General features: G+C 38.1%; 1 long non-coding RNA gene across 2 annotated transcripts; it reads right to left on the reverse strand.

The window, feature by feature from the left end:
* Window positions 1-791: 791 nt before the first annotated feature.
* Window positions 792-6,829, reverse strand: LOC107759953 (uncharacterized). Of its 2 annotated transcripts, none has more exons than XR_012696510.1 (2): window positions 6,150-6,829; window positions 792-1,062 (listed from the first exon to the last, which is right to left on the reverse strand). It is a non-coding gene; the product is annotated as an uncharacterized LOC107759953 (long non-coding RNA). The 2 variants fall into 2 exon arrangements; XR_001642296.2 differs by having other exon boundaries at window positions 792-2,017.
* Window positions 6,830-13,511: the final 6,682 nt, after the last annotated feature.

Consider the following 13,511-nt stretch of genomic DNA (forward strand, 5'->3'; position numbering starts at 1 on the left):
TCTAAATAGTAACTTCGGGTTGGGGGGTTTGGGGTTGGGGCATAAATCAACAAAAGCGACATTTGCGTATTCGAAGTGAGACAATATACCACTTTGGAATCATTTTAACCTTCTTTTAAAAATGAAATTCTAAATTAAAATATGCCAGTTGGTGAACATTTCCGTTGTGCTAAAAATAGAAGAAAGGAAAAATAATTCACAATTGGTTATGAAGTCACTATGAAAACCTTCTCATAGTGACTCCTACATGGAATTAACCTACTAATTACAATCATTAGATTCGCACGAATTCAACTAATCAACCTTAAGAAATATGAAATAACGATTTGAATGTTTACTACCTAAGAGTAAAGTAATTAAAATGCAGTAATTTATAACTAATAGAGGAAATGTCGTGGACAAGATTTGAAAAAGTCTAGGGTTATGATTTTCTCTATTATCGAAATCCTCCCCGCTACATTCTCTATAAATTCGCCTAAGTATTCTCTACCGATCGTGAGTACTTTGGGTGTTGTAATTCTCTTCCGAGTAACAACCACAATTTACTAAGCGTATTCTTCCGAACTATGCAAGCTGGCTCTAGTTTACTACTTACTAAGATCGCACCAAAGTTTTTTTATTCCTAATCTCACCTTTAAACCCTTCGTATTAATTCCTCATATATGTTAGGAATAGTGTTGATCAACAACTACCTAAATGTGTACCCCTTTTCAAGCAATACACATTAAATAGACACAATCAATTAAGGGTCCTTCAATCAACCATAATAATCATATAGTTGAACAAGTAGAGAAAACTAAATGGCCAATTCATATTAAACGTAGTAAAAAATCATCCTCCAATAGGTTCCATCAAACCTTAGTTAAAAGGTTTATCTACTCATAATCATACCAACAATCATGATAATAATTGAAAGCATTAAAATAAAGATTAAGAACAGAAGAGAAAAACTCTTGCGGTTCGTTGCTTCTAAGTGTTCCCGTAGCCTTTTTCATCTCCAATAATGTCTTTAGAAACTCTTTTATACATGTTGGGGGCGTGTGCGGTCGAAGCTACCAAGTCCTAGCCAAAATAGGACGAAATCCGCCTTAGCGTACATGATCAAGTTGGCTTCTAAAAAATTCAAATTGAGGTAAAATAAACACAGAAAAGAAAAATAAACACACAAGAGGCTCGAGGTCGTCCCCACCTAATAAAAAAAATAAAAAATAAAAACAAAAATAAAATACTACGACTTCTACTTTCGGCATTCAATTACATGATACTACGGGGCATAACCTATATACAAAGTCTACGAGGCATTCCCCGGATGAATAAACCTAGAGGGCGACCTCTCACCTCATATAAAAGAAAAGAAAAGAGAAATCCTAAAGTTTGCCTACCCGAATGTGGTCGGCCTAAAACAGGCTACCAGCGGTAAAAAAATAACGAAAACTAAATAAAAGAAAGTTTCATTTCATACTCATGTTCTTTTCAACTCTTATTTCATACATTTAGACCGAGTCCAATTCGAAAACATGCAAGGCAAGGTGAAATTACTACGGACTCCATCTTCCCCCTTCCCATATACCCGTCACGTTCCACAATCATATGACTGCGATCAAGCAAGTCAAATATCCAAACAAACAAAGCATGGCAAATTGATTAAGTAATAAACTAAACAAAGCATCCACAGTACACGAGATATGCAAATAAGGAAAAACGACAAAAGAAACAATTATTAAATAAGACAAGACGAAAAGAAGTGAATTAAAACATGGTAAGAGCCGTTTAAGATCTCTTTGAATCCATCCCTTTCCCAATTCCCAAGCTACATATAAGGAAAAGAAGAGAACACAAATACCAAATTTTCACATAAATTCCAGTCAATTGGAGCTGCAGTAGGGAAGGTATACCAAAGAGTTAGCAAATTAAACACCATAACAGACCTATGGAACCATGAAAGAGATAAGCCAGAGATAACTTCAAAACTACAAGACTGATCAACACTCACTATCACGTCCCGAGACTCTTGGATCTGCACACAAGGTGCAGAGAGTAATGTGAGTACGCCAACTCAATAAGTAATAAAAGTAAAAGCAGTCGAACAGTAAGAAAACATGTAATTTCATGTCATAACACTACAACAAAATAGTATATGTCCAAAACAAATACAGTAATTCAATAAACTCCTAAAAAAATTCAATTCAATAAAACCCTTTTAAAACACCTTTCCATAGTTTCAAACGAGTGAGGAAAACAATGAGTAAAAGGATAGAAATGTAAATAGCCCTTCGGGCAAAACATGTACCACAACCGCCCCTCGGGCAAAATATCAACAGAAGTAGCCCCTCAGGCTACCTCACAATCACTCGTAATCAGCCCCTCGGGCAACAACATGAAACAACAACAGCCCCTCAGGCAATATCACATCTCTCACACTGGGTACCCGTACTCACTGGGGGTGTTCAGACTCCGAAGGGGCTCCTACAACCCAAGTGCTATCACAAGCCATCTCGTGGCATAACAAATCAGGCTCTCGGCCTCTCATATATCACAACTCAGTACACATGCTGCGGCGCGCAACCCGATCCCATGATGTTATCACAATACAGGCCCTCGACCTCACTCAGTCAGAAATCTCTCAAGCCCTCGGGCAGCAATAAAACATGATGCTCAACCCAAAATATCATTTAAAAATATTAAAACGGAGTAAATACAACTGAGTTATGACATGACTGAGTACAGATATTAAGTCAAAATAGGGAGGAATAGCAATAAAAAGCCCCTAAGGGTCCAAAATAGTTGGCATGAGGCCCAAATATGACATTCAGCCCAAAATATAGTAATATTTTCCAAAACACAATGATATTAAACAGTTTTCAATCAAATACGCGACTTAACAGTCGTACGAGATGGACCAAGTCACAATCCCCAACGGTGCACAACCCCACGCACGTCATCTTGCGTGTGCATTGCCTCGAAGTAGCACCACGATGTGAAATCCGGGGTTTCATACCCTCGGGACAACATTTACAATCATTACTTACCTCAATCCGGTCCAAACTCTAGACCGCAATGCCTTTGCCCCTCGACTCGTCCTCAACTCACATCGAATCTATCCAAAATTAGAATTATAACATTAATATATGCTAAGGGAACGAAACCCATGCGAAAATAATCAAATTACATCAAAAATCCCGAAATTGGCCAAACTCGACCCCCGAGCCCACGTCTCGGATTTCGATAAAAATCACATCACTAAAATCCTTAACCTTTCACGAGTCCATACATACCAAGAACATCAAAATCGGACCTAAAATGGAACCTCAAATCCCCAATTTGCACTCTCCAATTTCAAGCCCTAATGCCCAATTTTAGGCTTTAAATCCCACTAATTTCATGTCCAATTAGTTAGAAATCATCATAGAATCGAGTATTGAGTTTGAAAATCTTACCTCCAAGTGTTTCCCTTCGATTCCCTCTTCAATCCCTCTAAAAAAAGCTTCAAAACCGCTCAACAATGATGGAAAATGGGTTAAAAATCGCGAAGACAACTATTTAAATATTCTGCCCAGGGATTATTTCCTTCTTCGCGAACACGGTAGCTCCCTCGTATTCACGAAGCACAAAATTCTACTGTCCAAAAATTCCTCTTTCGCGAACGCGAGTCCTTCCACGCGAACGCAAAGCTTCAGCTGCCCAGGCCTTCGCGAACACGAAGAACAAACTTCTGGGGCCCAGCTTCTCCACTTTCCTTTTCGCGAACGCATCCAGCTCCTCGTGTTCGCGATCCTTTCACTGGACATACCTTCGCGAACGCGAGCACCCCCTTCGCGAACGCAAAGAGCACTTTTTCTGCAACAAAATACCAGAAATCTGCAACTCTCCAAAACAAGGATTTGGTCCGTTAACCTCTCGAAACTCACCCGAGGCCCTCGGGACATCAACCAAACATGCCAACACATCCCATAACATCATTCAAACTTCTTCGAGCCCTCAAATCACTCAAAACAATACTAAAACACCAAATTAATCTCGGATACAAGTCTAAGAACTTAGAAACTTCAAAATTCCATATTCGATAAAAACGTCTATCAAACCTAGTCCGAATGACCTGAAATTTTGCACACACATCAAAAATGACACAACAGACCTACTACAATTTTTGGAATTTCATTCCAACCCCTATATCAAAATTTTCACTACCAACTGAAAAACTCCAAAATTCCAATTTCGTCATTTCAAGCCTAAATCTACTACGGACCTCCAAATTACATTCCGAACATGCTCCTAAGTACCAAATCACCTAACGAAGTTTCAGAACCATCAGAATTCACATCCGAGACCTTTTTCACATAAGTCAATATCCAACTGACTTTTCCAACTTAAGCTTAGTCAAAAGAGACTTTGTGTCTCATTCCTTTCCAAAACCACTGAACCCGAACCAACTAACCTGATACCACATCATACAGTTGAACAAAACATAAAGAAGCAGAAACGAGGGAAACAGAAAGATAACTCATGAAACAACCGGCCGGATCATTACAAAAAGCCAATAAGATCAAGTACCAGCTCGAACCTGCAACTCCTCAATAGAGTAGCCAGAACTATCGAACCCCTTTTTTTTTACCTCACTTAACCCTCTTTTAAATAAATAAAAAAGATTTTGAAGTTCAAAAGAGTTTTCAAAATTGAAAGTGACAAAACAATTGTTTGAAAGGGATTAACTCAGAGTTTCCACCTGACATTTGATTTCGATGTGTCAGGTCACCGTTTTTTTTTAAAATGACAATTTCCCTTCAAAACACATTTGACTCTTAAACCAGTTTGCACCAGAAATTCAAGGTAAGAGGGTTCATTTGACTCGAGGAGAAAGTGTTAGGCATTCCCAAGTCCCGTAACTAGTACAGTTGCGTACATGATCAAGTTGACTTATAAAATATTCAAATTGAGGTAAAATAAACACAGAAAAGAAAAATAAACACACAAGAGGCTCAAGGTCGTCCCCACCGAATAAAAGAAAAATAAAAAATGAAAATGAAAATAAAATACTACGAGTTCTACTTTCGGCCTCCAATTACATGATACTACGAGGCATACCCCGGATAAAAATATATACAAAATTTACGGGGCATTTCCCGAATGAATAAACCTAGAGGGAGATCTATCACCTCATATAAAAGAAAAGAAAAGGGAAACCCTAAAGTTTGCCTACTCGAGTGTGATCGGCCTAAAACAGGCTACCAACGGTAAAAAAATAACGAAAACTAAATAAAAGAAAGTTTCATTTCATACTCATGTTCTTTTCAACTCTTATTTCATGCATTTATACCGAGTCCAATACTAAAACATGTGAGGCAAGATGAAATTACTACGGACTCCATCTTCCCCCTTCCCATATACCCGTCGCATTCCACAATCATATGACTACGATCAAGCAAAGTCAAATATCCAAACAAACAAAGCATGGCAAATTGATTAAGTAATAAACTAAACAAAGCATCCACAGTACACGAGATAGGCAAATAAGGAAAAACGGCAAAAGAGACAATTATTAAATAAGACAAGACGAAAAGAAGTGAAATAAAACGTGGTAAGAGCCGTTTAAGATCTTTTTGAATCCATCCCTTTCCCAATGACCAAGCTACATACAAGGAAAAGAAGAGAACACAAATACCAAATTTTCACATAAATTCCAGTCAAATGGAGCTGCAACAGGGAAGGTATACCAAAGAGTTAGCAAATTAAACACCATAACAGACCTATGGAACCATGAAGAGATAAGCCAGAGGTAACTTCAAAACTACAGGATGAAATAAACCGACAGCTATACTAGATATATGAAATCTCCAAATTTCGGACATCAGGTTAGTTCGAGATATAAGATTATTCAGCCATATTGCCCAAAATAACATAAAGACAAATATACCTAAAACAACTTGCATACTACCCAGCTAATTAACATTCAAATTTAGAGGAAAATGAGAAAACTAACATGGCTCAATGAAATTGAAAATTAACTAACAGAACCACTTAGGAGGCTACATGAATATCACTTAAATTGCTATTCATGCACCATTAACTATCTAAATCCCCGAGATCTTAAACGGCTCTCGTCAGTTTTATTTCATAATAAGTGAGATTAGAGAAGAGAGATAGAAATGGACCTCGTTGAAGAAAGCTTCTTCGGCATATAAGAATTATGATACCAGCTAGCCTCGGTAATTAATCTCTTCAGAAAACACACACAAAAAAAATAGCAGCGAAATCTTGGCAGGAACCACGAACACGAACTCAGATAGACCTCGACTCATTCACAATCCGTACTCGACACAAAATCCGAAATGAAAATGAATGAAGTAGCATAATTCTTTTTTTGTTTTTTTTCCTGAAAATCTAGTCACCAACTAGTCTTCAAAATGAAGAAACATTTTTTTTTAAAATATATTTTCTCCTTGTTCAGCGAAACAGAAAAGGGAAAGAAAAAAAATGCAAAGAAGAAGGGAATTGCGGCTGCAGCCGCCCTGGTGCTGCTGGAGCAGTTGGGGAAAAAGAAGGGGTGTCCAGTGGGGGTGGAGAGGTTCGTTGGTGGGTCTGATGGCGGAGAAGGTCTCTCTAGGGTTGTTGAGAGTGGCGCCGGGTTCAGCTTTTGAGAGGTGAGAGTGTGATGGTCGTATGGCTGATGGGCGGTAGCATTGGGTCTTAGAGAAGACGACAGAGGCGGCTTGAGGTGGTGGGCGGCGGCTGAGTTTTTGTTTACGGTGGCGTGCTCTTAGGGTATGAAGAAGAAGGAGCCTTAGGGTTTTTTGGGTTGGTCTAGTGTATTATGTGCTGAAGGAGGTTCTCTTCTTTAGGGTTCCTAGGTTTTTTTATTAGGGTAGTTGGGCTGGGATTATGGGCCAAGGTCTGAATTGGGCTAAATTTTGGCCTAATTTATCTTTAAAAGTGATCTTTTAACTCTACTAGACTAAAAATATTAATTTTTAAAATAATAACTATAAAATTGTGAAATCATTCCTAATTAATTAAAATAAACTGCATTATGACATGAAGCTATATATATTGATATTTTCGAAGATCATACTCATAGTCGCTCCAAATCTTCCGTTTTTTCTTCCCTTTGCATGCAAGCTTGCCAAATCACTTCAAATTGACACCATTATTAAGCTCGAGTCACAAATATTTACTCCGAAGTTAACAAGATTGAGATATAATTCAAGGAAAATTACACGCAAAAATATAAACTTTTAGCTTAACATCATATTAGAAATGGTGTGAAAGATGTATAAAATATCCATATTTTAATGGATCATTTAAACAAGTTTATTCCCGGCCACTCAGCCATTATAGTATTTTATATAGCACACTAATCTTGCTTTTGTTTATGAATGGCGTGAAACAGTAATACAATTGCATTGAAAGTTACATGAGGGGAGACATTGGCTTCTTGTTCCATGTCAATGCAGGTTGTTGTAAGTCTCTTCCCGTTCAAAAGTTACTTTTCGGATATATAAATATTAAATCTTAAACATCTTTATCGAAATTTTTAATTTCGCCACTGCTTTGGTCCCATCTAAAAAAAGAAGCCATTCTTCTCTTAGGCTTCTATGTTGGAGGGTACTCTAGATTGACAATTTAGATTTATGGTTTCTTATCTTCTTGTTATATGGTTAGAAGTACATGAAAAAAAATGATTTAATCTGATTGTTTAACCAAAAAATGAATTTTTAGTCAAAGCTAGAATTTAGAAGAACACGGGTTACTGATAATCAAAAGAGTGTATAGAATGAAGTAATTTAGGTAACAAGAGAGTAATCAAGAGAAAAACAAGTAAACCAAAGTTTATATCAATAGTATTTTGTGTCCTTACAATTGATCAGATGTCCCCCTTTTATAGATACCTTGGGGATATACGTTTTGCCCAAATCATAATGAGGCTATTATGAGTAATTAAAAATATTTAATGCTACGTTACATAATCATTATATTTAATACAAATTCTCTAACATATTCCACATTTAATGCCTATTAAATGTCGTATCTGCACTCTTTTTTATTGTCAGATTCATTCCTTTTGATTCTCGGACATAAATGACTTAGATAGGTACGGGTGCTAGGTTATTTGTATTCCTGCCCGTGCCTCTTCCTCTGTCATTTGCTCATATCTGTTGCAACTCGTGCCTCTTGGCTAGTTGTAATTCTTTGACCATTTGACCAGTCTACGTGTTTCAACACGTATTCGACACGTCACCTTTATATTTAAATACAATTTTTCCCAATACAGATAGTCCCCCCACTTTCCATTTATTCATCAGTTGAATATTTGAGAAGTTGATTTCATTAAAAGAGAATTTTTGTCACCATTAATGCTATGACAAAATTGACGCTTCAATTGTCGCTTCCATTTAATGCTCCGTACACGTGTCTTTTTTCATTAGTTCTACAGTTTTGCAGCCCTTTTTCAAGGCTTTTTACGGCTCCACTATCACGAAGTACCAGTTATCATTATTATGGTCATTCCATCACTGCACTCTTACCTTTGGCGGTGGCGTATTAATATAAATATAACTTCTCTCCTTGTCTTTTACCACATAAAGCTTATTGAACACTTAATTCCTCACATTCTTCTTCTTCGCCATGTCTTCACCAAATCCTAACCCTATGAGAGTTCTCATTGTTGATACCTTCCCTAACGCCCCCATTATACATAGAAGGGGAGGTAGACTTTATAGATTAGGGTCAACTCGCGATGGTGGTTCGTCTATACCTTCTCCTAGTTCTGGTCCTTCTTCCAGAACTAGAGGTTCCCTTTCTCACAGATCTTCTTCTAGGGATAAAGAACCTTCTGAACCATTACGTGAACCTTTAGTAGAGGAAATAGTCCCTACAGAATTATTTTTTTACCATGATAGGGAATCTCTTAGAAACTAGGTTTCCGTCTTAGATCGTGCTGACGCTTACCCCACTCAAATTACAGAAGTTTTAACTCCTGTAGTTCGCAAAGACTGCCATTGGAGTAATGATTTTCCCATTATAATCCCTAATCCAAATCAGAGAATTACTTTTTACTTGACTGGGTTCTCTTTTGTTTATACATACCCTTTCACTTTAGGGTTCAAATCAGCTATTGACCCAGTTATTTTTGAATTTTGCCGTTTCTTTAATGTCTGTTTGGGTCAAATTGGCCCAATCATATGGAGGGCTGTTTCCTGTAGGCATCTAACCAATTTGGCTGACATTTCCTTTACTTTCCCTCACCTAATTCATCTTTACTCCCCTAGACTTTTCTGTAGTGGCATTTTTACCCTAGTGGCCAGGAGTAAGAGGGTTTTAGTGAGCCTTGAAGATGACAAAGATCGTGGCTGGTACGCCCGATTTGTTGCTGCCCCCACTGTTGGTTTAGTGGGTGAGAATAACATTCCCTTCCCTGAGAAGTGGAATTTTGCACGTAAGTCTTTTATCCATCTCGTACCTTTTTCCTTCAAGTTTATCAACTTCTCTAATTTTTGCTCCTCCTTTTTTTAGCAACCATGGGAGTGGTGGAAAATATTCCCAATTTTTGTGGTTGGGTAGATAAATTGCTGAAGGCCGCACCAATAGATGGTAGGTCTTGGAAAACACTTTCTAACCGTTACGGTTGGAAAGTAAAAACTCATGGTAATAGTTTTTATTTCATCTTTCGCGCTTGTATTTATTTTTCTTTATGATTCTAACTTCCATCCTTCTTTTTATCAGGATTTGCTATTCGAGGAGTTACTGCTGAAGCAGTTGCGGCCTCTCGTGTCTCTTCGGGAACCCGTACTCCTTCGGGAACCCGTATCTCTTTAGAAAGAGCCCGAGAAATAGTCTTGGGTTCTTCTTCTGCAAAAGGAAAACCGTTGAAGAAGGATACTCTGAAGAAGAGGAAGATGGGGGTTCCCTGGTGACGAGGCCACGAGCTAGGAGACGCATCGTCTCTGATGACGAAGTTGAAGTTTCCCTTCATCTTTCTGTTCCTCTTGCCGAACCTGTTGAAACCCCAGTAATAACTCATGACGATGACGTCACTCCCCATGATACCCATGAATCTATTGATCAAATTTTCTTAGAGGTTTTGGTAGTGGAAGTTTAGGGCCTGTTTTAGATGAAATACCCTTATCTTCTTTCTCAACTTCCTTGCCTGTGATTCCTTCCTTACCAGCCCCAACTAAATCTGTTCCTTCTTCTACTGTTTTCACTTCCTCTACCGCTCCTCCTTAAACAACTCCCCCTCTTATCATTCACCATACGGAAGTGGGCTCTTCAAGTAGAAGTGCCGCTATGAGAAGGGTAACCATTGAAGTTCCTGCTGATAGCAACCTTTTGAGGAAGTCAGGTCAAGCAGACGTATGGCTGGAACCTTTAATCAGTCCAATTGAAAAAGCAAAGCTGGAGAGCCATAGTTCCCTGACTCTAATGAATGATATCGTGCATGTCACTTTGAAGGTACTTTCCTTCTCTCCCTTCTTTACCTTATAATTTTTTTTTTATCTTTGGGATTCTTATATTCTTATTTCCTTTCCTTTTTTAGGCCAATCTTATCGGCACAGAAATGATGAGCAGAATTCCTCTCTTGGAGAAAGTAGCACGTGATTCTCAATTGGAGGCGATCAATTGGAAGGAACAATTTGAGAGTGCACAAATTGATATGGAAGATTTACAAGAAGGCAAGAGTACCCTAGAACAACAGGTGCGGGCTTTAACTTCAAAGTTAGCGGTTGCAAAGGCTTCCTCAAGCCAAGCAGAAAAAAAACAAAGAACGTCTCGAATATTCCTTCTCAGAGCAACTATCTAGAGCCAGCAAAGAGAACAGAGAGTTGAAGGCTCTTTTGAGTCAAAAAGAAGTTTACGCTGGGGAGCTCGTGCAAAGCTTAACTCAACACAAGAAGGCCTTCGAGTCTCGATTGACAGGGTTCGTGCTTTAGAGAGCTCTCATGCCTCTCTTCAAGCTTCTTACAATTCCGCCTTGGCTGAAAATGAAGAGCTAAAGAATGAGATTGCTGATTGGGAAAATAATTATGAGACCCTTGAAGAAAAATCTACTGTTGAGGTAAGTTGGGCATTTTTGAATTCACGTCGGGATACCCTAATTGAAGCTGGCCAAGAAAACTTCAGCCTGGAGTTGGAGTACTAAGATCAATGAAACCATTGAAAAAGTTCAGCAAACTCAAGACTTCCCTTCTCCCGTGGTTGAAGCTCCCATAAATGTTGAAGCTGATATGGTTATCCCGACTCTTTCAAGCCCAATCGAGCCTGTTGCTGCAAGTCAAGTTGAAACCGCATCTGTTGATGCGCCTGCCCAAATTGAGCCCACTGCTATTGATGCTCTTGCTTTAGTTCCACAAACTTCTCAGTGACTAGTTTTAATCATTTGAATAATTTTGTTTTTTGTTTTTATTTTGAAAAATTGTAATAAAACCCTTAGCTTCATCTGAGGGCTGGATTTGGAAACGTAAGTCCCCAAGTCTTTTATGGGGCAGTTTGTATAAACAATTTCATAGCGTTATGACTAAGTTCGTACTTAGTCTTCAGTTTTTAGGTATTAAGAAGTTTTTCATGTTATTATCTTAAACTTCTGTCAGCTTTATTCTTGCCTTTATTTTTAAGGACTTATAGAATAATTTGCATTTTGTTATTCGAAAAATGCTTCTGTTAATCTCATGATTGACTAATTAAACATGAGTTTTATAAAAGAGGGCCCTTTTATATTTCGACACTTAATGAAGAAGACGTCTCAACTTCATAATGGTGTTATCATACGATAAAAGAAATAGGAACACATGTGTTTCTTTGAAATAACTTTGACAAGTTTTGAATAATACTTTACATGTATTTGAATTATATCTATAACTTTCTCGTAACTGTTTTCTTGTAACAAATTTTTTCAAAAGAAGAATAATAGACACGTTTTTTTTTCTTATAACCCGTTTTAGTACATAGCATTTACCCTAACTATAATGAGGTTTTTCTTTGGCCTTAGCTCGTGGCTTTATCTCGTGACCTTGTGACTTTTACTCTGCACTTGACTCTTTTAGGCTTGATTTTTCTTAATCTTCTTTGCCTTCTTTATACACATATCTGTGTATATTATGTAGTCCCCCAAGTGTTTGAGTGTTGAAGTATGATGCCTCGAGCACTTGATAGATTCTCTCATTTGGTCCTTTTCCTGAAAAGGAAAAACATACGGGACTCGGAGATGCGATTTTAGATGAAAACTGCTTAACCCTATGAATTTCTATCAGAATAATTGTAAACCTAGGCCAGGAATTTTAGGTTATTCCGTGTGCCTTACAGGTCGTGACTCATCATTTAGTACGGGTTAGCTTTTTGACTATCATCTAAAACTGTTAGTAAAATTTTAACAATTCAAAAATTAAATTTGAAATAGTGATACTTGACCGTGGGTATTCTTAGAAATAGTATCTCTTCAAATGAACAGCATTCCAATGTGAAGGTAGTATCTTGCCATCCATTGTCTCCAGCTCATATGCTCCCTTGCCTGCAATATCACGAACTCTATAGGGTCCTTCCCATGTTGGACTTAATTTACCCGCGTTAGCTGCCTTTGTGGATTGAAAACCCTTTTTAAGCACGAAGTCCCCCACTTTGAAGAATCTGAGGCGTGCTTTTCGGTTGTAATATCGTTCTATGACTTTCTTTTGTGCTGCCATTCTTATCAATGCAGCTTCTTTCCTCCCCTCGAGTAAATCTAGATTGACCTGCATCTTCTTGTTATTAGATTCTTGTGTCGCCTGTGTGAACCGCGTACTTGGTTCCCCTATCTTAACTGGAATTAAAGCCTCAACTCCATAAACCAATGAAAATGGTGTTTCTCCTGTACTTGTTATTGCAGTTGTGCGATATGCCCATAAAACTCCAGGTAACACTTCGGGTCAGTTACCTTTTGATTCCTCTAATCGTTTCTTTAAATTATTGATAATAACCTTGTTCGTTGATTCTGCTTGCCCATTACCCTCCGGATGATAAGGTGTTGACATAATCCTTTTAATTTGCCAACTTTGAAAGAATTCTGTGATTTGTGCTCCAATAAATTGAGGACCATTATCACACACGATCTCCTTTGGTACACCGAATCGACATATGATATTCCGCCAAAGAAAATCTTTGACTTCCTTTTCTCGCACCTGTTTAAATGCTCCTCCCTCCACCTATTTAGTAAAATAATCAGTGAGTACGAGCAGAAATTTTACCTGTCCTTTTGCTTGTGGTAATGGACCCACGATATCCATTCCCCATTTCATAAATGGCCATGGGGCAATGACCGGATGTAATAATTCTGCAGGTCTATGCATATTGTTACCGTACCTTTGACATTTATCACATTTGGCCACGAAACTTTCTGCTTCTTTTTCCATTTTAGGCCAGTAATAACCTACCCTAATTAAGGTTCTTACCAATGACCTTCCTCCTGCGTGATTCCCGCAATGTCCCTCGTGTATTTCTTTCATTACATACTCCGTTTGTGAAGGTTCGAGGCATCTTGCTAGGGG

This window comes from Nicotiana tabacum, chromosome 11 (genome assembly GCF_000715075.1).
Source record: "Nicotiana tabacum cultivar K326 chromosome 11, ASM71507v2, whole genome shotgun sequence".
NCBI lineage: Eukaryota > Viridiplantae > Streptophyta > Magnoliopsida > Solanales > Solanaceae > Nicotiana > Nicotiana tabacum.